The 27,857-nt window shown below is 49.7% G+C and overlaps 51 non-coding genes across 51 annotated transcripts; all 51 read right to left on the bottom strand.

Annotated features, from left to right (window-relative positions):
* Positions 1 to 162: 162 nt before the first annotated feature.
* Positions 163 to 234, bottom strand: trnaq-uug (transfer RNA glutamine (anticodon UUG)). The gene has a single exon. It is a non-coding gene; the product is annotated as a tRNA-Gln (tRNA).
* A 415-nt stretch (positions 235 to 649) lies between these two features.
* On the bottom strand, positions 650 to 721 carry trnaq-uug (transfer RNA glutamine (anticodon UUG)). The gene has a single exon. It is a non-coding gene; the product is annotated as a tRNA-Gln (tRNA).
* A 412-nt stretch (positions 722 to 1,133) lies between these two features.
* On the bottom strand, positions 1,134 to 1,205 carry trnaq-uug (transfer RNA glutamine (anticodon UUG)). The gene has a single exon. It is a non-coding gene; the product is annotated as a tRNA-Gln (tRNA).
* A 415-nt stretch (positions 1,206 to 1,620) lies between these two features.
* trnaq-uug (transfer RNA glutamine (anticodon UUG)) lies at positions 1,621 to 1,692 on the bottom strand. The gene has a single exon. It is a non-coding gene; the product is annotated as a tRNA-Gln (tRNA).
* A 398-nt stretch (positions 1,693 to 2,090) lies between these two features.
* On the bottom strand, positions 2,091 to 2,162 carry trnaq-uug (transfer RNA glutamine (anticodon UUG)). The gene has a single exon. It is a non-coding gene; the product is annotated as a tRNA-Gln (tRNA).
* Positions 2,163 to 2,577: 415 nt separating this feature from the next.
* trnaq-uug (transfer RNA glutamine (anticodon UUG)) lies at positions 2,578 to 2,649 on the bottom strand. Its single transcript has one exon. It is a non-coding gene; the product is annotated as a tRNA-Gln (tRNA).
* A 416-nt stretch (positions 2,650 to 3,065) lies between these two features.
* Positions 3,066 to 3,137, bottom strand: trnaq-uug (transfer RNA glutamine (anticodon UUG)). Its single transcript has one exon. It is a non-coding gene; the product is annotated as a tRNA-Gln (tRNA).
* A 398-nt stretch (positions 3,138 to 3,535) lies between these two features.
* Positions 3,536 to 3,607, bottom strand: trnaq-uug (transfer RNA glutamine (anticodon UUG)). Its single transcript has one exon. It is a non-coding gene; the product is annotated as a tRNA-Gln (tRNA).
* Positions 3,608 to 4,022: 415 nt separating this feature from the next.
* On the bottom strand, positions 4,023 to 4,094 carry trnaq-uug (transfer RNA glutamine (anticodon UUG)). The gene has a single exon. It is a non-coding gene; the product is annotated as a tRNA-Gln (tRNA).
* Positions 4,095 to 4,510: 416 nt separating this feature from the next.
* trnaq-uug (transfer RNA glutamine (anticodon UUG)) lies at positions 4,511 to 4,582 on the bottom strand. Its single transcript has one exon. It is a non-coding gene; the product is annotated as a tRNA-Gln (tRNA).
* A 404-nt stretch (positions 4,583 to 4,986) lies between these two features.
* On the bottom strand, positions 4,987 to 5,058 carry trnaq-uug (transfer RNA glutamine (anticodon UUG)). Its single transcript has one exon. It is a non-coding gene; the product is annotated as a tRNA-Gln (tRNA).
* A 416-nt stretch (positions 5,059 to 5,474) lies between these two features.
* Positions 5,475 to 5,546, bottom strand: trnaq-uug (transfer RNA glutamine (anticodon UUG)). Its single transcript has one exon. It is a non-coding gene; the product is annotated as a tRNA-Gln (tRNA).
* A 408-nt stretch (positions 5,547 to 5,954) lies between these two features.
* trnaq-uug (transfer RNA glutamine (anticodon UUG)) lies at positions 5,955 to 6,026 on the bottom strand. The gene has a single exon. It is a non-coding gene; the product is annotated as a tRNA-Gln (tRNA).
* A 416-nt stretch (positions 6,027 to 6,442) lies between these two features.
* Positions 6,443 to 6,514, bottom strand: trnaq-uug (transfer RNA glutamine (anticodon UUG)). The gene has a single exon. It is a non-coding gene; the product is annotated as a tRNA-Gln (tRNA).
* A 404-nt stretch (positions 6,515 to 6,918) lies between these two features.
* Positions 6,919 to 6,990, bottom strand: trnaq-uug (transfer RNA glutamine (anticodon UUG)). The gene has a single exon. It is a non-coding gene; the product is annotated as a tRNA-Gln (tRNA).
* Positions 6,991 to 7,405: 415 nt separating this feature from the next.
* Positions 7,406 to 7,477, bottom strand: trnah-aug (transfer RNA histidin (anticodon AUG)). The gene has a single exon. It is a non-coding gene; the product is annotated as a tRNA-His (tRNA).
* A 412-nt stretch (positions 7,478 to 7,889) lies between these two features.
* Positions 7,890 to 7,961, bottom strand: trnaq-uug (transfer RNA glutamine (anticodon UUG)). Its single transcript has one exon. It is a non-coding gene; the product is annotated as a tRNA-Gln (tRNA).
* Positions 7,962 to 8,365: 404 nt separating this feature from the next.
* Positions 8,366 to 8,437, bottom strand: trnaq-uug (transfer RNA glutamine (anticodon UUG)). The gene has a single exon. It is a non-coding gene; the product is annotated as a tRNA-Gln (tRNA).
* A 415-nt stretch (positions 8,438 to 8,852) lies between these two features.
* On the bottom strand, positions 8,853 to 8,924 carry trnaq-uug (transfer RNA glutamine (anticodon UUG)). Its single transcript has one exon. It is a non-coding gene; the product is annotated as a tRNA-Gln (tRNA).
* Positions 8,925 to 9,336: 412 nt separating this feature from the next.
* trnaq-uug (transfer RNA glutamine (anticodon UUG)) lies at positions 9,337 to 9,408 on the bottom strand. The gene has a single exon. It is a non-coding gene; the product is annotated as a tRNA-Gln (tRNA).
* A 415-nt stretch (positions 9,409 to 9,823) lies between these two features.
* trnaq-uug (transfer RNA glutamine (anticodon UUG)) lies at positions 9,824 to 9,895 on the bottom strand. The gene has a single exon. It is a non-coding gene; the product is annotated as a tRNA-Gln (tRNA).
* A 404-nt stretch (positions 9,896 to 10,299) lies between these two features.
* On the bottom strand, positions 10,300 to 10,371 carry trnaq-uug (transfer RNA glutamine (anticodon UUG)). The gene has a single exon. It is a non-coding gene; the product is annotated as a tRNA-Gln (tRNA).
* Positions 10,372 to 10,786: 415 nt separating this feature from the next.
* trnaq-uug (transfer RNA glutamine (anticodon UUG)) lies at positions 10,787 to 10,858 on the bottom strand. The gene has a single exon. It is a non-coding gene; the product is annotated as a tRNA-Gln (tRNA).
* Positions 10,859 to 11,270: 412 nt separating this feature from the next.
* On the bottom strand, positions 11,271 to 11,342 carry trnaq-uug (transfer RNA glutamine (anticodon UUG)). The gene has a single exon. It is a non-coding gene; the product is annotated as a tRNA-Gln (tRNA).
* A 415-nt stretch (positions 11,343 to 11,757) lies between these two features.
* Positions 11,758 to 11,829, bottom strand: trnaq-uug (transfer RNA glutamine (anticodon UUG)). The gene has a single exon. It is a non-coding gene; the product is annotated as a tRNA-Gln (tRNA).
* Positions 11,830 to 12,218: 389 nt separating this feature from the next.
* Positions 12,219 to 12,290, bottom strand: trnaq-uug (transfer RNA glutamine (anticodon UUG)). Its single transcript has one exon. It is a non-coding gene; the product is annotated as a tRNA-Gln (tRNA).
* Positions 12,291 to 12,709: 419 nt separating this feature from the next.
* Positions 12,710 to 12,781, bottom strand: trnaq-uug (transfer RNA glutamine (anticodon UUG)). Its single transcript has one exon. It is a non-coding gene; the product is annotated as a tRNA-Gln (tRNA).
* A 415-nt stretch (positions 12,782 to 13,196) lies between these two features.
* Positions 13,197 to 13,268, bottom strand: trnaq-uug (transfer RNA glutamine (anticodon UUG)). The gene has a single exon. It is a non-coding gene; the product is annotated as a tRNA-Gln (tRNA).
* A 404-nt stretch (positions 13,269 to 13,672) lies between these two features.
* On the bottom strand, positions 13,673 to 13,744 carry trnaq-uug (transfer RNA glutamine (anticodon UUG)). Its single transcript has one exon. It is a non-coding gene; the product is annotated as a tRNA-Gln (tRNA).
* Positions 13,745 to 14,159: 415 nt separating this feature from the next.
* Positions 14,160 to 14,231, bottom strand: trnaq-uug (transfer RNA glutamine (anticodon UUG)). Its single transcript has one exon. It is a non-coding gene; the product is annotated as a tRNA-Gln (tRNA).
* Positions 14,232 to 14,643: 412 nt separating this feature from the next.
* trnaq-uug (transfer RNA glutamine (anticodon UUG)) lies at positions 14,644 to 14,715 on the bottom strand. Its single transcript has one exon. It is a non-coding gene; the product is annotated as a tRNA-Gln (tRNA).
* Positions 14,716 to 15,127: 412 nt separating this feature from the next.
* Positions 15,128 to 15,199, bottom strand: trnaq-uug (transfer RNA glutamine (anticodon UUG)). Its single transcript has one exon. It is a non-coding gene; the product is annotated as a tRNA-Gln (tRNA).
* Positions 15,200 to 15,614: 415 nt separating this feature from the next.
* On the bottom strand, positions 15,615 to 15,686 carry trnaq-uug (transfer RNA glutamine (anticodon UUG)). Its single transcript has one exon. It is a non-coding gene; the product is annotated as a tRNA-Gln (tRNA).
* Positions 15,687 to 16,075: 389 nt separating this feature from the next.
* trnaq-uug (transfer RNA glutamine (anticodon UUG)) lies at positions 16,076 to 16,147 on the bottom strand. Its single transcript has one exon. It is a non-coding gene; the product is annotated as a tRNA-Gln (tRNA).
* A 419-nt stretch (positions 16,148 to 16,566) lies between these two features.
* trnaq-uug (transfer RNA glutamine (anticodon UUG)) lies at positions 16,567 to 16,638 on the bottom strand. The gene has a single exon. It is a non-coding gene; the product is annotated as a tRNA-Gln (tRNA).
* A 415-nt stretch (positions 16,639 to 17,053) lies between these two features.
* Positions 17,054 to 17,125, bottom strand: trnaq-uug (transfer RNA glutamine (anticodon UUG)). The gene has a single exon. It is a non-coding gene; the product is annotated as a tRNA-Gln (tRNA).
* A 416-nt stretch (positions 17,126 to 17,541) lies between these two features.
* Positions 17,542 to 17,613, bottom strand: trnaq-uug (transfer RNA glutamine (anticodon UUG)). Its single transcript has one exon. It is a non-coding gene; the product is annotated as a tRNA-Gln (tRNA).
* Positions 17,614 to 18,028: 415 nt separating this feature from the next.
* On the bottom strand, positions 18,029 to 18,100 carry trnaq-uug (transfer RNA glutamine (anticodon UUG)). The gene has a single exon. It is a non-coding gene; the product is annotated as a tRNA-Gln (tRNA).
* Positions 18,101 to 18,512: 412 nt separating this feature from the next.
* On the bottom strand, positions 18,513 to 18,584 carry trnaq-uug (transfer RNA glutamine (anticodon UUG)). Its single transcript has one exon. It is a non-coding gene; the product is annotated as a tRNA-Gln (tRNA).
* A 415-nt stretch (positions 18,585 to 18,999) lies between these two features.
* trnaq-uug (transfer RNA glutamine (anticodon UUG)) lies at positions 19,000 to 19,071 on the bottom strand. The gene has a single exon. It is a non-coding gene; the product is annotated as a tRNA-Gln (tRNA).
* Positions 19,072 to 19,483: 412 nt separating this feature from the next.
* On the bottom strand, positions 19,484 to 19,555 carry trnaq-uug (transfer RNA glutamine (anticodon UUG)). Its single transcript has one exon. It is a non-coding gene; the product is annotated as a tRNA-Gln (tRNA).
* A 415-nt stretch (positions 19,556 to 19,970) lies between these two features.
* trnaq-uug (transfer RNA glutamine (anticodon UUG)) lies at positions 19,971 to 20,042 on the bottom strand. The gene has a single exon. It is a non-coding gene; the product is annotated as a tRNA-Gln (tRNA).
* Positions 20,043 to 20,446: 404 nt separating this feature from the next.
* On the bottom strand, positions 20,447 to 20,518 carry trnaq-uug (transfer RNA glutamine (anticodon UUG)). Its single transcript has one exon. It is a non-coding gene; the product is annotated as a tRNA-Gln (tRNA).
* Positions 20,519 to 20,934: 416 nt separating this feature from the next.
* trnaq-uug (transfer RNA glutamine (anticodon UUG)) lies at positions 20,935 to 21,006 on the bottom strand. Its single transcript has one exon. It is a non-coding gene; the product is annotated as a tRNA-Gln (tRNA).
* A 411-nt stretch (positions 21,007 to 21,417) lies between these two features.
* Positions 21,418 to 21,489, bottom strand: trnaq-uug (transfer RNA glutamine (anticodon UUG)). Its single transcript has one exon. It is a non-coding gene; the product is annotated as a tRNA-Gln (tRNA).
* Positions 21,490 to 25,216: 3,727 nt separating this feature from the next.
* trnaq-uug (transfer RNA glutamine (anticodon UUG)) lies at positions 25,217 to 25,288 on the bottom strand. The gene has a single exon. It is a non-coding gene; the product is annotated as a tRNA-Gln (tRNA).
* A 434-nt stretch (positions 25,289 to 25,722) lies between these two features.
* Positions 25,723 to 25,794, bottom strand: trnaq-uug (transfer RNA glutamine (anticodon UUG)). The gene has a single exon. It is a non-coding gene; the product is annotated as a tRNA-Gln (tRNA).
* A 411-nt stretch (positions 25,795 to 26,205) lies between these two features.
* On the bottom strand, positions 26,206 to 26,277 carry trnaq-uug (transfer RNA glutamine (anticodon UUG)). The gene has a single exon. It is a non-coding gene; the product is annotated as a tRNA-Gln (tRNA).
* A 389-nt stretch (positions 26,278 to 26,666) lies between these two features.
* Positions 26,667 to 26,738, bottom strand: trnaq-uug (transfer RNA glutamine (anticodon UUG)). The gene has a single exon. It is a non-coding gene; the product is annotated as a tRNA-Gln (tRNA).
* Positions 26,739 to 27,149: 411 nt separating this feature from the next.
* trnaq-uug (transfer RNA glutamine (anticodon UUG)) lies at positions 27,150 to 27,221 on the bottom strand. Its single transcript has one exon. It is a non-coding gene; the product is annotated as a tRNA-Gln (tRNA).
* A 407-nt stretch (positions 27,222 to 27,628) lies between these two features.
* On the bottom strand, positions 27,629 to 27,700 carry trnaq-uug (transfer RNA glutamine (anticodon UUG)). Its single transcript has one exon. It is a non-coding gene; the product is annotated as a tRNA-Gln (tRNA).
* Between the last annotated feature and the right edge of the window lie 157 nt (positions 27,701 to 27,857).

The following is a 27,857-nucleotide window of genomic DNA, read 5'->3' as shown; positions in this document are numbered from 1 at the left end:
CAATCACTCCAGACTGGACCTGCCAATCAGTCCAGCCACGCCAACAAATATCTTCAGATGGACCACCAGGACACTGATAAGAAGGGAATCGAGCTAATGACAGCATAATGCACTGTGGACTTCTGCCTTGGCTGTATTTTTTTAGTCACTGACATTGCCTGTAGGTTCCACCGAGATTTGAACTCGGATCACTGGATTCAAAGTCCAGAGTGCTGACCATTACACCATGGAACCCCTAGTGATTGTGGAAAGATAATATCGAAAGCGACCATATTTGGACGGGAGTGCAAAGTGGCGGAGGGGCGAAGGGTGGGTCCATGGGCGGGTCTGACTGAGAAGCAACCTCGCTAACAACAATTCTCCTCTACTTGCCCCTATGCCCCTGGCTAGTAAACCATCCAAAGTCGCTGCAAAAATCACAAGCTTCCATCGAGAAGACCCCCTTTGTCCAAACAGAATGTCAATCACTCCAGACTGGACCTGCCAATCACTCCAGACTGGACCTGCCAATTAATCCAGCCACGCCAACAAATATCTTCAGATGGACCACCAGGACACTGATAAGAAGAAGGGAATCGAGCTAATGACAGCATAATGCACTGTGGACTTCTGCCTTGGCTGTATTTTTTTAGTCACTGACATTGCCTGTAGGTTCCACCGAGATTTGAACTCAGATCACTGGATTCAAAGTCCAGAGTGCTGACCATTACACCATGGAACCCCTAGTGATTGGTGAAAGGTAATATCGAAAGCGACCATATTTGGACGGGAGCGCTAAGTGGCGGAGGGGCGAAGGGTGGGTCCATGGGCGGGTCTGACTGAGAAGCAACCTCGCTAACAACCATTCTCCTCTACTCGCCACTATGCCCCTGGCTAGTAAACCGTCCAAAGTCGCTGCAAAAATCACAAGCTTCCATCGAGAAGACCCCCTTTGTCCAAACAGGCTGTCAATCACTCCAGACTGGACCTGCCAATCACTCCAGACTGGACCTGCCAATCAGTCCAGCCACGCCAACAAATATCTTCAGATGGACCACCAGGACACTGATAAGAAGGGAATCGAGCTAATGACAGCATAATGCACTGTGGACTTCTGCCTTGGCTGTATTTTTTTAGTCACTGACATTGCCTGTAGGTTCCACCGAGATTTGAACTCGGATCACTGGATTCAAAGTCCAGAGTGCTGACCATTACACCATGGAACCCCTAGTGATTGTGGAAAGATAATATCGAAAGCGACCATATTTGGACGGGAGTGCAAAGTGGCGGAGGGGCGAAGGGTGGGTCCATGGGCGGGTCTGACTGAGAAGCAACCTCGCTAACAACCATTCTCCTCTACTTGCCCCTATGCCCCTGGCTAGTAAACCATCCAAAGTCGCTGCAAAAATCACAAGCTTCCATCGAGAAGACCCCCTTTGTCCAAACAGAATGTCAATCACTCCAGACTGGACCTGCCAATCACTCCAGACTGGACCTGCCAGTTAATCCAGCCACGCCAACAAATATCTTCAGATGGACCACCAGGACACTGATAAGAAGAAGGGAATCGAGCTAATGACAGCATAATGCACTGTGGACTTCTGCCTTGGCTGTATTTTTTTAGTCACTGACATTGCCTGTAGGTTCCACCGAGATTTGAACTCGGATCACTGGATTCAAAGTCCAGAGTGCTGACCATTACACCATGGAACCCCTGTTGATTGGTGAAAGGTAATATCGAAAGCGACCATATTTGGACGGGAGCGCTGAGGGGCGAAGGGTGGGTCCATGGGCGGGTCTGACTGAGAAGCAACCTCGCTAACAACCATTCTCCTCTACTTGCCACTATGCCCCTGGCTAGTAAACCATCCAAAGTCGCTGCAAAAATCACAAGCTTCCATCGAGAAGACCCCCTTTGTCCAAACAGAATGTCAATCACTCCAGACTGGACCTGCCAATCACTCCAGACTGGACCTGCCAATCAATCCAGCCACGCCAACAAATATCTTCAGATGGACACTGATAAGAAGAAGGGAATCGATCTAATGACAGCATAATGCACTGTGGACTTCTGCCTTGGCTGTATTTTTTTTGTCACTGACATTGCCTGTAGGTTCCACCGAGATTTGAACTCGGATCACTGGATTCAAAGTCCAGAGTGCTGACCATTACACCATGGAACCCCTAGTGATTGTGGAAAGATAATATCGAAAGCGACCATATTTGGACGGGAGTGCAAAGTGGCGGAGGGGCGAAGGGTGGGTCCATGGGCGGGTCTGACTGAGAAGCAACCTCGCTACCAACCATTTTCCTCTACTTGCCACTATGCCCCTGGCTAGTAAACCGTCCAAAGTTGCTGCAAAAATCACAAGCTTCCATCGAGAAGACCCCCTTTGTCCAAACAGAATGTCAATCACTCCAGACTGGACCTGCCAATCACTCCAGACTGGACCTGCCAATCAATCCAGCCACGCCAACAAATATCTTCAGATGGACCACCAGGACACTGATAAGAGGAAGGGAATCGAGCTAATGACAGCATAATGCACTGTGGACTTCTGCCTTGGCTGTATTATTTTAGTCACTGACATTGCCTGTAGGTTCCACCGAGATTTGAACTCGGATCACTGGATTCAAAGTCCAGAGTGCTGACCATTACACCATGGAACCCCTAGTGATTGGTGAAAGGTAATATCGAAAGCGACCATATTTGGACGGGAGCGCTAAGTGGCGGAGGGGCGAAGGGTGGGTCCATGGGCGGGTCTGACTGAGAAGCAACCTCGCTAACAACCATTCTCCTCTACTCGCCACTATGCCCCTGGCTAGTAAACCGTCCAAAGTTGCTGCAAAAATCACAAGCTTCCATCGAGAAGACCCCCCTTTGTCCAAACAGAATGTCAATCACTCCAGACTGGACCTGCCAATCACTCCAGACTGGACCTGCCAGTTAATCCAGCCACGCCAACAAATATCTTCAGATGGACCACCAGGACACTGATAAGAAGAAGGGAATCGAGCTAATGACAGCATAATGCACTGTGGACTTCTGCCTTGGCTGTATTTTTTTAGTCACTGACATTGCCTGTAGGTTCCACCGAGATTTGAACTCGGATCACTTGATTCAAAGTCCAGAGTGCTGACCATTACACCATGGAACCCCTAGTGATTGGTGAAAGGTAATATCGAAAGTGACCATATTTGGACGGGAGCGCTGAGGGGCGAAGGGTGGGTCCATGGGCGGGTCTGACTGAGAAGCAACCTCGCTAACAACCATTCTCCTCTACTCGCCACTATGCCCCTGGCTAGTAAACCGTCCAAAGTCGCTGCAAAAATCACAAGCTTCCATCGAGAAGACCCCCTTTGTCCAAACAGGCTGTCAATCACTCCAGACTGGACCTGCCAATCACTCCAGACTGGACCTGCCAATCAGTCCAGCCACGCCAACAAATAACTTCAGATGGACACTGATAAGAAGAAGGGAATCGAGCTAATGACAGCATAATGCACTGTGGACTTCTGCCTTGGCTGTATTTTTTTTGTCACTGACATTGCCTGTAGGTTCCACCGAGATTTGAACTCGGATCACTGGATTCAAAGTCCAGAGTGCTGACCATTACACCATGGAACCCCTAGTGATTGTGGAAAGATAATATCGAAAGCGACCATATTTGGACGGGAGTGCAAAGTGGCGGAGGGGCGAAGGGTGGGTCCATGGGCGGGTCTGACTGAGAAGCAACCTCGCTACCAACCATTTTCCTCTACTTGCCACTATGCCCCTGGCTAGTAAACCGTCCAAAGTCGCTGCAAAAATCACAAGCTTCCATCGAGAAGACCCCCTTTGTCCAAACAGAATGTCAATCACTCCAGACTGGACCTGCCAATCACTCCAGACTGGACCTGCCAATCAATCCAGCCACGCCAACAAATATCTTCAGATGGACCACCAGGACACTGATAAGAGGAAGGGAATCGAGCTAATGACAGCATAATGCACTGTGGACTTCTGCCTTGGCTGTATTTTTTTAGTCACTGACATTGCCTGTAGGTTCCACCGAGATTTGAACTCGGATCACTGGATTCAAAGTCCAGAGTGCTGACCATTACACCATGGAACCCGTAGTGATTGGTGAAAGGTAATATCGAAAGCGACCATATTTGGACGGGAGCGCTAAGTGGCGGAGGGGCGAAGGGTGGGTCCATGGGCGGGTCTGACTGAGAAGCAACCTCGCTAACAACCATTCTCCTCTACTCGCCACTATGCCCCTGGCTAGTAAACCGTCCAAAGTTGCTGCAAAAATCACAAGCTTCCATCGAGAAGACCCCCCTTTGTCCAAACAGAATGTCAATCACTCCAGACTGGACCTGCCAATCACTCCAGACTGGACCTGCCAGTTAATCCAGCCACGCCAACAAATATCTTCAGATGGACCACCAGGACACTGATAAGAAGAAGGGAATCGAGCTAATGACAGCATAATGCACTGTGGACTTCTGCCTTGGCTGTATTTTTTTAGTCACTGACATTGCCTGTAGGTTCCACCGAGATTTGAACTCGGATCACTGGATTCAAAGTCCAGAGTGCTGACCATTACACCATGGAACCCCTAGTGATTGGTGAAAGGTAATATCGAAAGTGACCATATTTGGACGGGAGCGCTGAGGGGCGAAGGGTGGGTCCATGGGCGGGTCTGACTGAGAAGCAACCTCGCTAACAACCATTCTCCTCTACTCGCCACTATGCCCCTGGCTAGTAAACCGTCCAAAGTCGCTGCAAAAATCACAAGCTTCCATCGAGAAGACCCCCTTTGTCCAAACAGGCTGTCAATCACTCCAGACTGGACCTGCCAATCACTCCAGACTGGACCTGCCAATCAGTCCAGCCACGCCAACAAATAACTTCAGATGGACCACCAGGACACTGATAAGAAGGGAATCGAGCTAATGACAGCATAATGCACTGTGGACTTCTGCCTTGGCTGTATTTTTTTAGTCACTGACATTGCCTGTAGGTTCCACCGAGATTTGAACTCGGATCACTGGATTCAAAGTCCAGAGTGCTGACCATTACACCATGGAACCCCTAGTGATTGGTGAAAGGTAATATCGAAAGCGACCATATTTGGACGGGAGCGCTAAGTGGCGGAGGGGCGAAGGGTGGGTCCATGGGCGGGTCTGACTGAGAAGCAACCTCGCTAACAACCATTCTCCTCTACTCGCCACTATGCCCCTGGCTAGTAAACCGTCCAAAGTCGCTGCAAAAATCACAAGCTTCCATCGAGAAGACCCCCCTTTGTCCAAACAGAATGTCAATCACTCCAGACTGGACCTGCCAATCACTCCAGACTGGACCTGCCAATGAAGCCAGCCACGCCAACAAATATCTTCAGATGGACCACCAGGACACTGATAAGAAGAAGGGAATCGAGCTAATGACAGCATAATGCACTGTGGACTTCTGCCTTGGCTGTATTTTTTTAGTCACTGACATTGCCTGTAGGTTCCACCGAGATTTGAACTCGGATCACTGGATTCAAAGTCCAGAGTGCTGACCATTACACCATGGAACCCCTAGTGATTGGTGAAAGGTAATATCGAAAGCGACCATATTTGGACGGGAGCGCTGAGGGGCGAAGGGTGGGTCCATGGGCGGGTCTGACTGAGAAGCAACCTCGCTAACAACCATTCTCCTCTACTCGCCACTATGCCCCTGGCTAGTAAACCGTCCAAAGTCGCTGCAAAAATCACAAGCTTCCATCGAGAAGACCCCCCTTTGTCCAAACAGAATGTCAATCACTCCAGACTGGACCTGCCAATCACTCCAGACTGGACCTGCCAATGAAGCCAGCCACGCCAACAAATATCTTCAGATGGACCACCAGGACACTGATAAGAAGAAGGGAATCGAGCTAATGACAGCATAATGCACTGTGGACTTCTGCCTTGGCTGTATTTTTTTAGTCACTGACATTGCCTGTAGGTTCCACCGAGATTTGAACTCGGATCACTGGATTCAAAGTCCAGAGTGCTGACCATTACACCATGGAACCCCTAGTGATTGGTGAAAGGTAATATCGAAAGCGACCATATTTGGACGGGAGCGCTAAGTGGCGGAGGGGCGAAGGGTGGGTCCATGGGCGGGTCTGACTGAGAAGCAACCTCGCTAACAACCATTCTCCTCTACTCGCCACTATGCCCCTGGCTAGTAAACCGTCCAAAGTCGCTGCAAAAATCACAAGCTTCCATCGAGAAGACCCCCCTTTGTCCAAACAGAATGTCAATCACTCCAGACTGGACCTGCCAATCACTCCAGACTGGACCTGCCAATGAAGCCAGCCACGCCAACAAATATCTTCAGATGGACCACCAGGACACTGATAAGAAGAAGGGAATCGAGCTAATGACAGCATAATGCACTGTGGACTTCTGCCTTGGCTGTATTTTTTTAGTCACTGACATTGCCTGTAGGTTCCACCGAGATTTGAACTCGGATCACTGGATTCAAAGTCCAGAGTGCTGACCATTACACCATGGAACCCCTAGTGATTGGTGAAAGGTAATATCGAAAGCGACCATATTTGGACGGGAGCGCTGAGGGGCGAAGGGTGGGTCCATGGGCGGGTCTGACTGAGAAGCAACCTCGCTAACAACCATTCTCCTCTACTCGCCACTATGCCCCTGGCTAGTAAACCGTCCAAAGTCGCTGCAAAAATCACAAGCTTCCATCGAGAAGACCCCCTTTGTCCAGACAGGCTGTCAATCACTCCAGACTGGACCTGCCAATCACTCCAGACTGGACCTGCCAATCAGTCCAGCCACGCCAACAAATAACTTCAGATGGACCACCAGGACACTGATAAGAAGGGAATCGAGCTAATGACAGCATAATGCACTGTGGACTTCTGCCTTGGCTGTATTTTTTTAGTCACTGACATTGCCTGTAGGTTCCACCGAGATTTGAACTCGGATCACTGGATTCAAAGTCCAGAGTGCTGACCATTACACCATGGAACCCCTAGTGATTGTGGAAAGATAATATCGAAAGCAACCATATTTGGACGGGAGTGCAAAGTGGCGGAGGGGCGAAGGGTGGGTCCATGGGCGGGTCTGACTGAGAAGCAACCTCGCTAACAACCATTCTCCTCTACTTGCCCCTATGCCCCTGGCTAGTAAACCATCCAAAGTCGCTGCAAAAATCACAAGCTTCCATCGAGAAGACCCCCTTTGTCCAAACAGAATGTCAATCACTCCAGACTGGACCTGCCAATCACTCCAGACTGGACCTGCCAATTAATCCAGCCACGCCAACAAATATCTTCAGATGGACCACCAGGACACTGATAAGAAGAAGGGAATCGAGCTAATGACAGCATAATGAACTGTGGACTTCTGCCTTGGCTGTATTTTTTTAGTCACTGACATTGCCTGTAGGTTCCACCGAGATTTGAACTCAGATCACTGGATTCATAGTCCAGAGTGCTGACCATTACACCATGGAACCCCTAGTGATTGGTGAAAGGTAATATCGAAAGCGACCATATTTGGACGGGAGCGCTAAGTGGCGGAGGGGCGAAGGGTGGGTCCATGGGCGGGTCTGACTGAGAAGCAACCTCGCTAACAACCATTCTCCTCTACTCGCCACTATGCCCCTGGCTAGTAAACCGTCCAAAGTCGCTGCAAAAATCACAAGCTTCCATCGAGAAGACCCCCTTTGTCCAAACAGGCTGTCAATCACTCCAGACTGGACCTGCCAATCACTCCAGACTGGACCTGCCAATCAGTCCAGCCACGCCAACAAATATCTTCAGATGGACCACCAGGACACTGATAAGAAGGGAATCGAGCTAATGACAGCATAATGCACTGTGGACTTCTGCCTTGGCTGTATTTTTTTAGTCACTGACATTGCCTGTAGGTTCCACCGAGATTTGAACTCGGATCACTGGATTCAAAGTCCAGAGTGCTGACCATTACACCATGGAACCCCTGTTGATTGGTGAAAGGTAATATCGAAAGCGACCATATTTGGACGGGAGCGCTGAGGGGCGAAGGGTGGGTCCATGGGCGGGTCTGACTGAGAAGCAACCTCGCTAACAACCATTCTCCTCTACTCGCCACTATGCCCCTGGCTAGTAAACCGTCCAAAGTCGCTGCAAAAATCACAAGCTTCCATCGAGAAGACCCCCTTTGTCCAAACAGGCTGTCAATCACTCCAGACTGGACCTGCCAATCACTCCAGACTGGACCTGCCAATCAGTCCAGCCACGCCAACAAATAACTTCAGATGGACCACCAGGACACTGATAAGAAGGGAATCGAGCTAATGACAGCATAATGCACTGTGGACTTCTGCCTTGGCTGTATGTTTTTAGTCACTGACATTGCCTGTAGGTTCCACCGAGATTTGAACTCGGATCACTGGATTCAAAGTCCAGAGTGCTGACCATTACACCATGGAACCCCTAGTGATTGTGGAAAGATAATATCGAAAGCAACCATATTTGGACGGGAGTGCAAAGTGGCGGAGGGGCGAAGGGTGGGTCCATGGGCGGGTCTGACTGAGAAGCAACCTCGCTAACAACCATTCTCCTCTACTCGCCACTATGCCCCTGGCTAGTAAACCGTCCAAAGTCGCTGCAAAAATCACAAGCTTCCATCGAGAAGACCCCCTTTGTCCAAACAGGCTGTCAATCACTCCAGACTGGACCTGCCAATCACTCCAGACTGGACCTGCCAATTAATCCAGCCACGCCAACAAATATCTTCAGATGGACCACCAGGACACTGATAAGAAGAAGGGAATCGAGCTAATGACAGCATAATGAACTGTGGACTTCTGCCTTGGCTGTATTTTTTTAGTCACTGACATTGCCTGTAGGTTCCACCGAGATTTGAACTCAGATCACTGGATTCAAAGTCCAGAGTGCTGACCATTACACCATGGAACCCCTAGTGATTGGTGAAAGGTAATATCGAAAGTGACCATATTTGGACGGGAGCGCTAAGTGGCGGAGGGGCGAAGGGTGGGTCCATGGGCGGGTCTGACTGAGAAGCAACCTCGCTAACAACCATTCTCCTCTACTCGCCACTATGCCCCTGGCTAGTAAACCGTCCAAAGTCGCTGCAAAAATCACAAGCTTCCATCGAGAAGACCCCCTTTGTCCAAACAGGCTGTCAATCACTCCAGACTGGACCTGCCAATCACTCCAGACTGGACCTGCCAATCAGTCCAGCCACGCCAACAAATATCTTCAGATGGACCACCAGGACACTGATAAGAAGGGAATCGAGCTAATGACAGCATAATGCACTGTGGACTTCTGCCTTGGCTGTATTTTTTTAGTCACTGACATTGCCTGTAGGTTCCACCGAGATTTGAACTCTGATCACTGGATTCAAAGTCCAGAGTGCTGACCATTACACCATGGAACCCCTAGTGATTGTGGAAAGATAATATCGAAAGCGACCATATTTGGACGGGAGTGCAAAGTGGCGGAGGGGCGAAGGGTGGGTCCATGGGCGGGTCTGACTGAGAAGCAACCTCGCTAACAACCATTCTCCTCTACTTGCCCCTATGCCCCTGGCTAGTAAACCATCCAAAGTCGCTGCAAAAATCACAAGCTTCCATCGAGAAGACCCCCTTTGTCCAAACAGAATGTCAATCACTCCAGACTGGACCTGCCAATCACTCCAGACTGGACCTGCCAGTTAATCCAGCCACGCCAACAAATATCTTCAGATGGACCACCAGGACACTGATAAGAAGAAGGGAATCGAGCTAATGACAGCATAATGCACTGTGGACTTCTGCCTTGGCTGTATTTTTTTAGTCACTGACATTGCCTGTAGGTTCCACCGAGATTTGAACTCGGATCACTGGATTCAAAGTCCAGAGTGCTGACCATTACACCATGGAACCCCTGTTGATTGGTGAAAGGTAATATCGAAAGCGACCATATTTGGACGGGAGCGCTGAGGGGCGAAGGGTGGGTCCATGGGCGGGTCTGACTGAGAAGCAACCTCGCTAACAACCATTCTCCTCTACTCGCCACTATGCCCCTGGCTAGTAAACCGTCCAAAGTCGCTGCAAAAATCACAAGCTTCCATCGAGAAGACCCCCTTTGTCCAAACAGGCTGTCAATCACTCCAGACTGGACCTGCCAATCACTCCAGACTGGACCTGCCAATCAGTCCAGCCACGCCAACAAATAACTTCAGATGGACCACCAGGACACTGATAAGAAGGGAATCGAGCTAATGACAGCATAATGCACTGTGGACTTCTGCCTTGGCTGTATGTTTTTAGTCACTGACATTGCCTGTAGGTTCCACCGAGATTTGAACTCGGATCACTGGATTCAAAGTCCAGACTGCTGACCATTACACCATGGAACCCCTAGTGATTGTGGAAAGATAATATCGAAAGCAACCATATTTGGACGGGAGTGCAAAGTGGCGGAGGGGCGAAGGGTGGGTCCATGGGCGGGTCTGACTGAGAAGCAACCTCGCTAACAACCATTCTCCTCTACTCGCCACTATGCCCCTGGCTAGTAAACCGTCCAAAGTCGCTGCAAAAATCACAAGCTTCCATCGAGAAGACCCCCTTTGTCCAAACAGGCTGTCAATCACTCCAGACTGGACCTGCCAATCACTCCAGACTGGACCTGCCAATTAATCCAGCCACGCCAACAAATATCTTCAGATGGACCACCAGGACACTGATAAGAAGAAGGGAATCGAGCTAATGACAGCATAATGAACTGTGGACTTCTGCCTTGGCTGTATTTTTTTAGTCACTGACATTGCCTGTAGGTTCCACCGAGATTTGAACTCAGATCTCTGGATTCAAAGTCCAGAGTGCTGACCATTACACCATGGAACCCCTAGTGATTGGTGAAAGGTAATATCGAAAGCGACCATATTTGGACGGGAGCGCTAAGTGGCGGAGGGGCGAAGGGTGGGTCCATGGGCGGGTCTGACTGAGAAGCAACCTCGCTAACAACCATTCTCCTCTACTCGCCACTATGCCCCTGGCTAGTAAACCGTCCAAAGTCGCTGCAAAAATCACAAGCTTCCATTGAGAAGACCCCCTTTGTCCAAACAGGCTGTCAATCACTCCAGACTGGACCTGCCAATCACTCCAGACTGGACCTGCCAATCAGTCCAGCCACGCCAACAAATATCTTCAGATGGACCACCAGGACACTGATAAGAAGGGAATCGAGCTAATGACAGCATAATGCACTGTGGACTTCTGCCTTGGCTGTATTTTTTTAGTCACTGACATTGCCTGTAGGTTCCACCGAGATTTGAACTCGGATCACTGGATTCAAAGTCCAGAGTGCTGACCATTACACCATGGAACCCCTAGTGATTGTGGAAAGATAATATCGAAAGCGACCATATTTGGACGGGAGTGCAAAGTGGCGGAGGGGCGAAGGGTGGGTCCATGGGCGGGTCTGACTGAGAAGCAACCTCGCTAACAACCATTCTCCTCTACTTGCCCCTATGCCCCTGGCTAGTAAACCGTCCAAAGTTGCTGCAAAAATCACAAGCTTCCATCGAGAAGACCCCCTTTGTCCAAACAGAATGTCAATCACTCCAGACTGGACCTGCCAATCACTCCAGACTGGACCTGCCAATCAGTCCAGCCACGCCAACAAATAACTTCAGATGGACCACCAGGACACTGATAAGAAGAAGGGAATTGAGCTAATGACAGCATAATGCACTGTGGACTTCTGCCTTGGCTGTATGTTTTTAGTCACTGACATTGCCTGTAGGTTCCACCGAGATTTGAACTCGGATCACTGGATTCAAAGTCCAGAGTGCTGACCATTACACCATGGAACCCCTAGTGATTGGTGAAAGGTAATATCGAAAGTGACCATATTTGGATGGGAGCGCTAAGTGTCGGAGGGGCGAAGGGTGGGTCCATGGGCGGGTCTGACTGAGAAGCAACCTCGCTAACAACCATTCTCCTCTACTTGCCCCTATGCCCCTGGCTAGTAAACCATCCAAAGTCGCTGCAAAAATCACAAGCTTCCATCGAGAAGACCCCCTTTTTCCAAACAGGATGTCAATCACTCCAGACTGGACCTGCCAATGAAGCCAGCAACACCAACAAATATCTTCAGATGGACCACCAGGACACTGATAAGAAGGGAATCGAGCTAATGACAGCATAATGCACTGTGGACTTCTGCCTTGGCAGTATTTTTTTTGGCAGTGACATTGCCTGTAGGTTCCACCGAGATTTGAACTCGGATCACTGGATTCAAAGTCCAGAGGGATGACCATTACACCATGGAACCCCTGCTTGCAGGTTGTCGAAAGATAATATCGAAAGCGACCATATTTGGACGGGAGCGCTAAGTGGCGGAGGGGCGAAGGGTGGGTCCATGGGCGGGTCTGACTGAGAAGCAACCTCGCTAACAACCATTCTCCTCTACTTGCCACTATGCCCCTGGCTAGTAAACCGTCCAAAGTCGCTGCAAAAATCACAAGCTTCCATCGAGAAGACCCCCTTTGTCCAAACAGAATGTCAATCACTCCAGACTGGACCTGCCAATCACTCCAGACTGGACCTGCCAATCAATCCAGCCACGCCAACAAATATCTTCAGATGGACCACCAGGACACTGATAAGAAGAAGGGAATCGAGCTAATGACAGCATAATGCACTGTGGACTTCTCCCTTGGCTGTATTTTTTTAGTCACTGACATTACTTGTAGGTTCCACCGAGATTTGAACTCGGATCACTGGATTCAAAGTCCAGAGTGCTGACCATTACACCATGGAACCCCTAGTGATTGGTGAAAGGTAATATCGAAAGCGACCATATTTGGACGGGAGCGCTAAGTGGCGGAGGGGCGAAGGGTGGGTCCATGGGCGGGTCTGACTGAGAAGCAACCTCGCTAACAACCATTCTCCTCTACTTGCCCCTATGCCCCTGGCTAGTAAACCATCCAAAGTCGCTGCAAAAATCACAAGCTTCCATCGAGAAGACCCCCTTTGTCCAAACAGAATGTCAATCACTCCAGACTGGACCTGCCAATCACTCCAGACTGGACCTGCCAGTTAATCCAGCCACGCCAACAAATATCTTCAGATGGACCACCAGGACACTGATAAGAAGAAGGGAATCGAGCTAATGACAGCATAATGCACTGTGGACTTCTGCCTTGGCTGTATTTTTTTAGTCACTGACATTGCCTGTAGGTTCCACCGAGATTTGAACTCGGATCACTGGATTCAAAGTCCAGAGTGCTGACCATTACACCATGGAACCCCTGTTGATTGGTGAAAGGTAATATCGAAAGCGACCATATTTGGACGGGAGCGCTGAGGGGCGAAGGGTGGGTCCATGGGCGGGTCTGACTGAGAAGCAACCTCGCTAACAACCATTCTCCTCTACTCGCCACTATGCCCCTGGCTAGTAAACCGTCCAAAGTCGCTGCAAAAATCACAAGCTTCCATCGAGAAGACCCCCTTTGTCCAAACAGGCTGTCAATCACTCCAGACTGGACCTGCCAATCACTCCAGACTGGACCTGCCAATCAGTCCAGCCACGCCAACAAATAACTTCAGATGGACCACCAGGACACTGATAAGAAGGGAATCGAGCTAATGACAGCATAATGCACTGTGGACTTCTGCCTTGGCTGTATGTTTTTAGTCACTGACATTGCCTGTAGGTTCCACCGAGATTTGAACTCGGATCACTGGATTCAAAGTCCAGAGTGCTGACCATTACACCATGGAACCCCTAGTGATTGTGGAAAGATAATATCGAAAGCAACCATATTTGGACGGGAGTGCAAAGTGGCGGAGGGGCGAAGGGTGGGTCCATGGGCAGGTCTGACTGAGAAGCAACCTCGCTAACAACCATTCTCCTCTACTCGCCACTATGCCCCTGGCTAGTAAACCGTCCAAAGTCGCTGCAAAAATCACAAGCTTCCATCGAGAAGACCCCCTTTGTCCAAACAGGCTGTCAATCACTCCAGACTGGACCTGCCAATCACTCCAGACTGGACCTGCCAATCAGTCCAGCCACGCCAACAAATAACTTCAGATGGACCACCAGGACACTGATAAGAAGAAGGGAATCGAGCTAATGACAGCATAATGCACTGTGGACTTCTGCCTTGGCTGTATGTTTTTAGTCACTGACATTGCCTGTAGGTTCCACCGAGATTTGAACTCGGATCACTGGATTCAAAGTCCAGAGTGCTGACCATTACACCATGGAACCCCTAGTGATTGTGGAAAGATAATATCGAAAGCAACCATATTTGGACGGGAGTGCAAAGTGGCGGAGGGGCGAAGGGTGGGTCCATGGGCGGGTCTGACTGAGAAGCAACCTCGCTAACAACCATTCTCCTCTACTCGCCACTATGCCCCTGGCTAGTAAACCGTCCAAAGTCGCTGCAAAAATCACAAGCTTCCATCGAGAAGACCCCCTTTGTCCAAACAGGCTGTCAATCACTCCAGACTGGACCTGCCAATCACTCCAGACTGGACCTGCCAATCAGTCCAGCCACGCCAACAAATAACTTCAGATGGACCACCAGGACACTGATAAGAAGGGAATCGAGCTAATGACAGCATAATGCACTGTGGACTTCTGCCTTGGCTGTATGTTTTTAGTCACTGACATTGCCTGTAGGTTCCACCGAGATTTGAACTCGGATCACTGGATTCAAAGTCCAGAGTGCTGACCATTACACCATGGAACCCCTAGTGATTGTGGAAAGATAATATCGAAAGCAACCATATTTGGACGGGAGTGCAAAGTGGCGGAGGGGCGAAGGGTGGGTCCATGGGCGGGTCTGACTGAGAAGCAACCTCGCTAACAACCATTCTCCTCTACTCGCCACTATGCCCCTGGCTAGTAAACCGTCCAAAGTCGCTGCAAAAATCACAAGCTTCCATCGAGAAGACCCCCTTTGTCCAAACAGGCTGTCAATCACTCCAGACTGGACCTGCCAATCACTCCAGACTGGACCTGCCAATCAGTCCAGCCACGCCAACAAATAACTTCAGATGGACCACCAGGACACTGATAAGAAGGGAATCGAGCTAATGACAGCATAATGCACTGTGGACTTCTGCCTTGGCTGTATGTTTTTAGTCACTGACATTGCCTGTAGGTTCCACCGAGATTTGAACTCGGATCACTGGATTCAAAGTCCAGAGTGCTGACCATTACACCATGGAACCCCTAGTGATTGTGGAAAGATAATATCGAAAGCAACCATATTTGGACGGGAGTGCAAAGTGGCGGAGGGGCGAAGGGTGGGTCCATGGGCGGGTCTGACTGAGAAGCAACCTCGCTAACAACCATTCTCCTCTACTTGCCCCTATGCCCCTGGCTAGTAAACCATCCAAAGTCGCTGCAAAAATCACAAGCTTCCATCGAGAAGACCCCCTTTTTCCAAACAGAATGTCAATCACTCCAGACTGGACCTGCCAATCACTCCAGACTGGACCTGCCAATTAATCCAGCCACGCCAACAAATATCTTCAGATGGACCACCAGGACACTGATAAGAAGAAGGGAATCGAGCTAATGACAGCATAATGCACTGTGGACTTCTGCCTTGGCTGTATTTTTTTAGTCACTGACATTGCCTGTAGGTTCCACCGAGATTTGAACTCGGATCACTGGATTCAAAGTCCAGAGTGCTGACCATTACACCATGGAACCCCTAGTGATTGGTGAAAGGTAATATCGAAAGTGACCATATTTGGATGGGAGCGCTAAGTGTCGGAGGGGCGAAGGGTGGGTCCATGGGCGGGTCTGACTGAGAAGCAACCTCGCTAACAACCATTCTCCTCTACTCGCCACTATGCCCCTGGCTAGTAAACCGTCCAAAGTCGCTGCAAAAATCACAAGCTTCCATCGAGAAGACCCCCTTTGTCCAAACAGGATGTCAATCACTCCAGACTGGACCTGCCAATGAAGCCAGCAACACCAACAAATATCTTCAGATGGACCACCAGGACACTGATAAGAAGGGAATCGAGCTAATGACAGCATAATGCACTGTGGACTTCTGCCTTGGCAGTATTTTTTTTGGCAGTGACATTGCCTGTAGGTTCCACCGAGATTTGAACTCGGATCACTGGATTCAAAGTCCAGAGGGATGACCATTACACCATGGAACCCCTGCTTGCAGGTTGTCGAAAGATAATATCGAAAGCGACCATATTTGGACGGGAGCGCTAAGTGGCGGAGGGGCGAAGGGTGGGTCCATGGGCGGGTCTGACTGAGAAGCAACCTCGCTAACAACCATTCTCCTCTACTTGCCACTATGCCCCTGGCTAGTAAACCGTCCAAAGTCGCTGCAAAAATCACAAGCTTCCATCGAGAAGACCCCCTTTGTCCAAACAGAATGTCAATCACTCCAGACTGGACCTGCCAATCACTCCAGACTGGACCTGCCAATCAATCCAGCCACGCCAACAAATATCTTCAGATGGACCACCAGGACACTGATAAGAAGAAGGGAATCGAGCTAATGACAGCATAATGCACTGTGGACTTCTCCCTTGGCTGTATTTTTTTAGTCACTGACATTACTTGTAGGTTCCACCGAGATTTGAACTCGGATCACTGGATTCAAAGTCCAGAGTGCTGACCATTACACCATGGAACCCCTAGTGATTGGTGAAAGGTAATATCGAAAGCGACCATATTTGGACGGGAGCGCTAAGTGGCGGAGGGGCGAAGGGTGGGTCCATGGGCGGGTCTGACTGAGAAGCAACCTCGCTAACAACCATTCTCCTCTACTCGCCACTATGCCCCTGGCTAGTAAACCATCCAAAGTCGTTGCAAAAATCACAAGCTTCCATCGAGAAGACCCCCTTTGTCCAAACAGAATGTCAATCACTCCAGACTGGACCTGCCAATCACTCCAGACTGGACCTGCCAATCAATCCAGCCACGCCAACAAATATCTTCAGATGGACCACCAGGACAATGATAAGAAGAAGGGAATCGAGCTAATGACAGCATAATGCACTGTGGACTTCTGCCTTGGCTGTATTTTTTTAGTCACTGACATTGCCTGTAGGTTCCACCGAGATTTGAACTCGGATCACTGGATTCAAAGTCCAGAGTGCTGACCATTACACCATGGAACCCCTACTTGCAGATTGTCGAAAGATAATATCGAAAGCGACCATATTTGGACGGGAGCGCAAAGTGGTGGAGGGGCGAAGGGTGGGTCTATGGCCGGGTCTGACTGAGAAGCAACCTCGCTAACAACCATTCTCCTCTACTTGCCACTATGCCCCTGGCTAGTAAACTGTCCAAAGTCGCTGCAAAAATCACAAGCTTCCATCGAGAAGACCCCCTTTGTCCAAACAGAATTTCAATGACTCCAGACTGGACCTGCCAATGACTCCAGACTGGACCTGCCAATGAAGCCAGCAACACCAACTAATACCTTCAGATGGACCACCAGGACACTGATAAGAAGGGAATCGAGCTAATGACAGCATAATGCACTGTGGACTTCTGCCTTGGCTGTATTTTTTTAGTCACTGACATTGCCTGTAGGTTCCACCGAGATTTGAACTCGGATCACTGGATTCAAAGTCCAGAGTGCTGACCATTACACCATGGAACCCCTAGTGATTGGTGAAAGGTAATATCGAAAGCGACCATATTTGGACGGGAGCGCTAAGTGGCGGAGGGGCGAAGGGTGGGTCCATGGGCGGGTCTGACTGAGAAGCAACCTCGCTAACAACCATTCTCCTCTACTCGCCACTATGCCCCTGGCTAGTAAACCATCCAAAGTCGCTGCAAAAATCACAAGCTTCCATCGAGAAGACCGCCTTTGTCCAAACAGAATGTCAATCACTCCAGACTGGACCTGCCAATCACTCCAGACTGGACCTGCCAATCAATCCAACCACGCCAACAAATATCTTCAGATGGACCACCAGGACACTGATAAGAAGAAGGAAATCGAGCTAATGACAGCATAATGCACTGTGGACTTCTGCCTTGGCTGTATTTTTTTAGTCACTGACATTGCCTGTAGGTTCCACCGAGATTTGAACTCGGATCACTGGATTCAAAGTCCAGAGTGCTGACCATTACACCATGGAACCCCTAGTGATTGGTGAAAGGTAATATCGAAAGCGACCATATTTGGACGGGAGCGCTAAGTGGCGGAGGGGCGAAGGGTGGGTCCATGGGCGGGTCTGACTGAGAAGCAACCTCGCTAACAACCATTCTCCTCTACTCGCCACTATGCCCCTGGCTAGTAAACCGTCCAAAGTCGCTGCAAAAATCACAAGCTTCCATCGAGAAGACCCCCTTTGTCCAAACAGGCTGTCAATCACTCCAGACTGGACCTGCCAATCACTCCAGACTGGACCTGCCAATGAAGCCAGCAACACCAACAAATACCTTCAGATGGACCACCAGGACACTGATAGGAAGGGAATCGGGCTAATGACAGCATAATGCACTGTGGACTTCTGCCTTGGCTGTATTTTTTTAGTCACTGACATTGCCTGTAGGTTCCACCGAGATTTGAACTCGGATCACTGGATTCAAAGTCCAGAGTGCTGACCATTACACCATGGAACCCCTAGTGATTGGTGAAAGGTAATATCGAAAGCGACCATATTTGGACGGGAGCGCTAAGTGGCGGAGGGGCGAAGGGTGGGTCCATGGGCGGGTCTGACTGAGAAGCAACCTCGCTAACAACCATTCTCCTCTACTCGCCACTATGCCCCTGGCTAGTAAACCATCCAAAGTCGCTGCAAAAATCACAAGCTTCCATCGAGAAGACCGCCTTTGTCCAAACAGAATGTCAATCACTCCAGACTGGACCTGCCAATCACTCCAGACTGGACCTGCCAATCAATCCAACCACGCCAACAAATATCTTCAGATGGACCACCAGGACACTGATAAGAAGAAGGAAATCGAGCTAATGACAGCATAATGCACTGTGGACTTCTGCCTTGGCTGTATTTTTTTAGTCACTGACATTGCCTGTAGGTTCCACCGAGATTTGAACTCGGATCACTGGATTCAAAGTCCAGAGTGCTGACCATTACACCATGGAACCCCTAGTGATTGGTGAAAGGTAATATCGAAAGCGACCATATTTGGACGGGAGCGCTAAGTGGCGGAGGGGCGAAGGGTGGGTCCATGGGCGGGTCTGACTAAGAAGCAACCTCGCTAACAACCATTCTCCTCTACTCGCCACTATGCCCCTGGCTAGTAAACCGTCCAAAGTCGCTGCAAAAATCACAAGCTTCCATCGAGAAGACCCCCTTTGTCCAAACAGGCTGTCAATCACTCCAGACTGGACCTGCCAATCACTCCAGACTGGACCTGCCAATGAAGCCAGCAACACCAACAAATACCTTCAGATGGACCACCAGGACACTGATAGGAAGGGAATCGGGCTAATGACAGCATAATGCACTGTGGACTTCTGCCTTGGCTGTATTTTTTTAGTCACTGACATTGCCTGTAGGTTCCACCGAGATTTGAACTCGGATCACTGGATTCAAAGTCCAGAGTGCTGACCATTACACCATGGAACCCCTAGTGATTGGTGAAAGGTAATATCGAAAGCGACCATATTTGGACGGGAGCGCTAAGTGGCGGAGGGGCGAAGGGTGGGTCCATGGGCGGGTCTGACTGAGAAGCAACCTCGCTAACAACCATTCTCCTCTACTCGCCACTATGCCCCTGGCTAGTAAACCATCCAAAGTCGCTGCAAAAATCACAAGCTTCCATCGAGAAGACCGCCTTTGTCCAAACAGAATGTCAATCACTCCAGACTGGACCTGCCAATCACTCCAGACTGGACCTGCCAATCAATCCAACCACGCCAACAAATATCTTCAGATGGACCACCAGGACACTGATAAGAAGAAGGAAATCGAGCTAATGACAGCATAATGCACTGTGGACTTCTGCCTTGGCTGTATTTTTTTAGTCACTGACATTGCCTGTAGGTTCCACCGAGATTTGAACTCGGATCACTGGATTCAAAGTCCAGAGTGCTGACCATTACACCATGGAACCCCTAGTGATTGTGGAAAGATAATATCGAAAGCAACCATATTTGGACGGGAGTGCAAAGTGGCGGAGGGTGGATCCATGGGCGGGTCTGACTGAGAAGCAACCTCGCTAACAACCATTCTCCTCTACTTGCCCCTATGCCCCTGGCTAGTAAACCATCCAAAGTCGCTGCAAAAATCACAAGCTTCCATCGAGAAGACCCCCTTTGTCCAAACAGAATGTCAATCACTCCAGACTGGACATGCCAATCACTCCAGACTGGACCTGCCAATCAGTCCAGCCACGCCAACAAATAACTTCAGATGGCCCACCAGGACACTGATAAGAAGGGAATCGAGCTAATGACAGCATAATGCACTGTGGACTTCTGCCTTGGCTGTATTTTTTTAGTCACTGACATTGCCTGTAGGTTCCACCGAGATCTGAACTCAGATCACTGGATTCAAAGTCCAGAGTGCTGACCATTACACCATGGAACCCCTACTTGCAGATTGTCGAAAGATAATATCGAAAGCGACGATATTTGGACGGGAGCGCAAAGTGGTGGAGGGGCGAAGGGTGGGTCTATGGCCGGGTCTGACTGAGAAGCAACCTCGCTAACAACCATTCTCCTCTACTTGCCACTATGCCCCTGGCTAGTAAACCGTCCAAAGTCGCTGCAAAAATCACAAGCTTCCATCGAGAAGACCCCCTTTGTCCAAACAGGCTGTCAATCACTCCAGACTGGACATGCCAATCACTCCAGACTGGACCTGCCAATCAGTCCAGCCACGCCAACAAATAACTTCAGATGGCCCACCAGGACACTGATAAGAAGGGAATCGAGCTAATGACAGCATAATGCACTGTGGACTTCTGCCTTGGCTGTATTTTTTTAGTCACTGACATTGCCTGTAGGTTCCACCGAGATCTGAACTCGGATCACTGGATTCAAAGTCCAGAGTGCTGACCATTACACCATGGAACCCCTACTTGCAGATTGTCGAAAGATAATATCGAAAGCGACCATATTTGGACGGGAGCGCAAAGTGGTGGAGGGGCGAAGGGTGGGTCTATGGCCGGGTCTGACTGAGAAGCAACCTCGCTAACAACCATTCTCCTCTACTTGCCACTATGCCCCTGGCTAGTAAACCGTCCAAAGTCGCTGCAAAAATCGCAAGCTTCCTTCGAGAAGACCGCCTTTGTCCAAACAGGATGTCAATCACTCCAGACTGGACATGCCAATCACTCCAGACTGGACTTGCCAATCAATCCAGCCGCGCCAACAAATATCTTCAGATGGACCACTGATAAGAAGAAGGGAATCGAGTTAATGACAGCATAATGCACTGTGGACTTCTGCCTTGGCTGTATTATTTTAGTCACTGACATTGCCTGTAGGTTCCACCGAGATTTGAACTCGGATCACTGGATTCAAAGTCCAGAGTGCTGACCATTACACCATGGAACCCCTATTGATTGTCAAAAGATAATATCGAAAGTGACCATATTTGGACGGGAGCGCTAAGTGGCGGAGGGGCGAAGGGTGGGTCTATGGGCGGGTCTGACTGAGAAGCAACCTCGCTAACAACCATTCTCCTCTACTTGCCACTATGCCCCTGGCTAGTAAACCGTCCAAAGTCGCTTTCAAAAATCACAAGCTTCCTTCGTGTACACCCCCTTTGTCCAAACAGAATGTCAATCACTCCAGACTGGACCTGCCAATGAAGCCAGCAACACCAACAAATATCTTCAGATGGACCACTGATAAGAAGAAGGGAATCGAGCTAATCATAATTAGATTAAATTCTACCTTGAACCTATTCTTAGCTAGCATGTGTTTCTTTAGCATTCCTGTTCATTACACTACCCGTAGACGTAGATATGTCACAAAATATATACGGTCTACTTCTAACCTTCACTACCTATCCAGATCTTCTCCACCTGCCCTCTCTCTTTCCTTAGGGCTCTGGAACTGCCAGTCTGCTGTGAACAAGGCAGACTTCATCCTGGCGTTTGCATCCCATGCTTCTCTTCATGCCCTTGCGTTGACAGAGACGTGGATCCGCCCAGAGAACACTGCAACTCCAGCTGCTCTCTCCGTCAACCACTCCTTCACTCACTCACCCCGCTCAACTGGGCGGGGTGGTGGGACAGGTTTGCTTCTTTCCCCACATATTAAATACACATCCACGCCACTCTCTTTTACTGCCAAATCATTTGAACACCATTATGTGATGATAACTAATCCTATCAAAGCATGCTTAATTGTTCTTTATCGCCCACCAGGACCGCTAGCTGACTTTGTGGACGAGCTGGACATGCTCCTCAGCATCCTCCCGGATGATGGAACCCCCCTGATAGTCCTTGGGGACTTCAACATCCACGTCCAAGGAACGCAGGCTGTTGACTTCTTGTCCCTCCTGACTGCCTTTGATTTGACGCTGCTGAGCACACCGGCGACCCACAAGGCAGGCAAACAGCTAAACCTCGTCCTGACACGTAACTGTATCACTGACTTAACCTCTGTAACCCCACTGCACATATCTGATCACTACTTTATCAAATTCTCTGTCTCTCTCCCTCCAACTCCTCCTACCTCCCCTCCCCTCGTAACTTTCCGGCGCAACCTCCGCTCCCTATCCCCCTCCCATTTCTCCTCTGTTGTAACATCCTCCATCCCTCCCATTGACGAGTTCTCGTCCTACCCCACTAACACTGCCACCGACACCCTGTTAACCACGTTAACTGCATCACTTGACTCTCTCTGTCCCCTGTCAACCAGGCCTGCACGATCTTCTCCCTCCTGCCCGTGGCTTACGGATGTTATTCGTGAAAAGCGGTCCACCCTTCGAGCAGCTGAGAGGAGATGGCGCAAGTCCAAAGACGGTCTGGACCTTGATAAGTATCACTCCCTCCTTAAATCCTTCTCTTCTCACATAACTGGTGCTAAAACCCTTTACTTTCTTAACAAAATTAACTCTGCTTCTAACCCCCACAAACTTTTCTCTACCTTCTCCACCCTTCTTAACCCACCTCCCCCACCCCCCCCCCCTCCACTCTGACAGCAGACGACTTCTCCTCCTTCTTTGAGGAAAAAGTCTCCGACATTAGCAGTCGGTTCCCTAAACCCACCTTTCCTACCCCCTCACCTTTCACGACTGACCCAACTAAATGTCTAAACTCTTTCTCTCCCTGTCCGAGTCAGAGCTCTCTGACCTCATTCTCTCTCATCGCCCCACCTCCTGCCCCCTTGATCCTGTCCCCTCCCCTCTCTTTCAAACTATCTCCCCCTCTATCATAACTTTTCTGCTCCATGTCCTAAACTCCTCTCTTACCTCTGGCACCTTCCCCTCTGCCTTCAAACAGGCCAGAGTTGTTCCTCTACTCAAAAAACCCTCCCTTAACCCTGCCGTTCTCCAGAACTACAGACCGGTATCACTGCTACCCTTCTTTTCTAAAACAATTGAACGTGCTGTATCTAACCAACTGTCTAACTTTCTCTCTCAGAACAACCTGCTTGACCCCAACCAATCGGGCTTCAAGACCGGCCACTCCACAGAGACTGCCCTCCTTTCAGTCACCACTGCCCTCCAGTCTGCCAGAGCGGCTTCGAGGTCATCCGTCATCATTCTGCTGGACCTTTCTGCAGCGTTTGACACGGTTAACCACCAGATCCTGCTCTACAGACTTGGAGAGATGGGCATCACTGGCACTGCACTCCAGTGGATCTCATCCTACCTCTCGGGAAGATCCTACCAGGTCTCCTGGGGAGGCAAACTGTCAGACCCCCGCCAGCTCTCCACCGGTGTCCCACAGGGCTCCGTCCTTGGACCCCTCCTCTTCTCTCTGTACACCACCTCACTTGGACCAATCATCACCTCCCATGGCTTCTCCTACCACTGCTACGCTGACGACACCCAGCTGTACCTGTCGTTCCCCCCGACCGATCCGGGGATCTCTGCTAGGATTGAGGCCTGCCTCGCAGACATCTCCGCCTGGATGACCGAGCACCACCTCCAGCTGAACCTCGCCAAAACAGAACTTCTCATCATCCCGGCTAAACCCTCCATCTCCCACGACCTGTCAATCACCCTGGGATCTGCGACGGTGACCTCCTCATCCTCTGCCAGGAACCTTGGGGTTACAATGGATGACGAGCTCTCCTTCACGGCCCACATCGCCGCAGTCTCCCGGTCTTGTAGATTCACCCTCTACAACATCCGAAAGATCAGGAGTTACCTGCCTGAGCACTCCACCCAGCTGCTAGTCCAAGCACTGGTCCTTTCCAAGTTGGACTACTGCAACTCGCTGCTCGCTGGTCTCCCAGCATGTGCAACCCGCCCTCTTCAGAGGATTCAGAATGCAGCGGCCCGCCTGGTCTACAATCTACCCAGACGCTCCCATGTTACCCCGCTCCTCATCTCCCTCCACTGGCTACCCATCAACGCCCGTATCAGATTCAAGACCCTGGTACTGACCTTCCGAGCAGTGAACAGGACTGCACCCATCTACATCAAGTTTCTCCTGCAACCTTACACCCCCACCCGTCACCTACGGTCTTCTTCAGACAACCGCCTGGTGGTCCCACCGCTCAAGACTGCCCGGTCCCAACACAAGCTCTTCTCCTGCCTGGCGCCCCAATGGTGGAACCAGCTCCCCACCTCCATCAGGGACACTGACTGTCTCCCCACCTTCAAGAAAAGGCTCAAGACGCACTTGTTCCGGGAGTACAACGGCACTTAAGAATGCTTGGCTGGACTTGTTAGTTTCCTCCAGGATCACTATGACTCTTATTGAGTGACTTGTTGCTATTGTAGGTTAGATATAACGAAGTTAAGTCTTGTACTTGCTGTGTAATATTTTACTGTTGATTGTTCTTTTACAGGTACAGTCCTGCACTTTTGTGGTTCATGTTGTTTTATTTGTAACTTGTATAACTACATGCTCTTATGGGTCTTCCCTTTTGGCACTTGTTTAGCTTTTTCACAATGTATGCTTCATGTTTTGGCTGCTTGCAATGTTTGGGACTATCTCGTTGTTATGATCAGTGACCTATGCTCTTTTGTAAAGCTCTCTCTTGGAAGTCGCTTTGGATAAAAGCGTCTGCTAAATGAATAAATGTAAATGTAAAGACAGCATAATGCACTGTGGCCTTCTGCCTTGCCTGTATTTTTTTAGTCACTGACATTGCCTGTAGGTTCCACTGAGATTTGAACTTGGATCACTGGATTCAAAGTCCAGAGTGCTGACCATTACACTATGGAACCCCTACTTGCAGGTTGTCGAAAGATAATATCGAAAGTGACCATATTTGGACGGGAGCGCTAAGTGGCGGAGGGGCGAAGGGTGGGTCCATGGGCGGGTCTGACTGAGAAGCAACCTCGCTAACAACCATTCTCCTCTACTTGCCACTATGCCCCTGGCTAGTAAACCGTCCAAAGTCGCTGCAAAAATCGCAAGCTTCCTTCGAGAAGACCGCTTTTGTCCAAACAGGATGTCAATCACTCCAGACTGGACATGCCAATCACTCCAGACTGGACATGCCAATCACTCCAGACTGGACCTGCCAATCAATCCAGCCACGCCAACAAATATCTTCAGATGGACCACTGATAAGAAGAAGGGAATCGAGCTAATGACAGCATAATGCACTGTGGACTTCTGCCTTGGCTGTATTTTTTTAGTCACTGACATTGCCTGTAGGTTCCACCGAGATTTGAACTCGGATCACTGGATTCAAAGTCCAGAGTGCTGACCATTACACCATGGAACCCCTATTTGCAGATTGTCGAAAGATAATATCGAAAGCGACGATATTTGGACGGGAGCGCAAAGTGGCGGAGGGGCGAAGGGTGGGTCCATGGGCGGGTCTGACTGAGAAGCAACCTCGCTAACAACCATTCTCCTCTACTTGCCACTATGCCCCTGGCTAGTAAACCGTCCAAAGTCGCTGCAAAAATCGCAAGCTTCCTTCGAGAAGACCGCCTTTGTCCAAACAGGATGTCAATCACTCCAGACTGGACATGCCAATCACTCCAGACTGGACCTGCCAATCAATCCAGCCACGCCAACAAATATCTTCAGATGGACCACTGATAAGAAGATGGGAATCGAGCTAATGACATCATAATGCACTGTGGACTTCTGCCTTGGCTGTATTATTTCAGTCACTGACATTGCCTGTAGGTTCCACCGAGATTTGAACTCGGATCACTGGATTCAAAGTCCAGAGTTCTGACCATTACACCATTGAACCCCTAGTGATTGTCAAAAGATAATATCGAAAGTGACCATATTTGGACGGGAGCGCTAAGTGGCGGAGGGGCGAAGGGTGGGTCCATGGGCGGGTCTGACTGAGAAGCAACCTCGCTAACAACCATTCTCCTCTACTTGCCACTATGCCCCTGGCTAGTAAACCGTCCAAAGTCGCTGCAGAAACCACAAGCTTCCTTCGAGTACACCCCCTTTGTCCAAACAGAATGTCAATCACTCCAGACTGGACCTGCCAATGAAGCCAGCAACACCAACAAATATCTTCAGATGGACCAACCGGACACTGATAGGAAGGGAATCAAGCTAATGACAGCATGATAAACTGTGAACTTCTGCCTTGGCTGTATTATTTTAGTCACTGACATTGCCTGTAGGTTCCACCGAGATTTGAACTCAGATCACTGGATTCAAAGTCCAGAGTGCTGACCTTTACACCATGGAACCCCTACTTGCAGATTGTCGAAAGATAATATCGAAAGCGACCATATTTGGACGGGAGCGCAAAGTGGCGGAGGGGCGAAGGGTGGGTCCATGGGCGGGTCTGACTGAGAAGCAACCTCGCTAACAACCATTCTCCTCTACTTGCCACTATGCCCCTGGCTAGTAAACCGTCCAAAGTCGCTGCAAAAATCGCAAGCTTCCTTCGAGAAGACCGCCTTTGTCCAAACAGGATGTCAATCACTCCAGACTGGACATGCCAATCACTCCAGACTGGACCTGCCAATCAATCCAGCCACGCCAACAAATATCTTCAGATGGACCACTGATAAGAAGAAGGGAATCGAGCTAATGACAGCATAATGCACTGTGGACTTCTGCCTTGGCTGTATTATTTTAGTCGCTGACATTGCCTGTAGGTTCCACCGAGATTTGAACTCGGATCACTGGATTCAAAGTCCAGAGTGCTGACCATTACACCATGGAACCCCTAGTGATTGTCAAAAGATAATATCGAAAGTGACCATATTTGGACGGGAGCGCTAAGTGGCGGAGGGGCGAAGGGTGGGTCCATGGGTGGGTCTGACTGAGAAGCAACCTCGCTAACAACCATTCTCCTCTACTTGCCACTATGCCCCTGGCTAGTAAACCGTCCAAAGTCGCTGCAAAAATCGCAAGCTTCCTTCGAGAAGACCGCCTTTGTCCAAACAGGATGTCAATCACTCCAGACTGGACATGCCAATCACTCCAGACTGGACCTGCCAATCAATCCAGCCACGACAACAAATATCTTCAGATGGACCACTGATAAGAAGAAGGGAATCGAGCTAATGACAGCATAATGCACTGTGGACTTCTGCCTTGGCTGTATTATTTTAGTCACTGACATTGCCTGTAGGTTCCACTGAGATTTGAACTCGGATCACTGGATTCAAAGTCCAGAGTGCTGACCATTACACCATGGAACCCCTAGTGATTGTCGAAAGGTAATATCAAAAGCGACGATATTTGGACGGGAGTGCAAAGTGGCGGAGGGTGGGTCCATGGGTGGGTCTGACTGAGAAGCAACCTCGCTAACAACCATTCTCCTCTACTTGCCACTATGCCCCTGGCTAGTAAACCGTC

The sequence above is a fragment of the Hypomesus nipponensis genome, chromosome 28, assembly GCF_054491055.1.
Source record: "Hypomesus nipponensis isolate SF chromosome 28, ASM5449105v1, whole genome shotgun sequence".
Classification (NCBI taxonomy): Eukaryota; Metazoa; Chordata; class Actinopteri; order Osmeriformes; family Osmeridae; genus Hypomesus; species Hypomesus nipponensis.
Note: the sequence above shows the minus strand (reverse complement) of the source record. Positions and strands in the feature narration are given on the sequence as shown.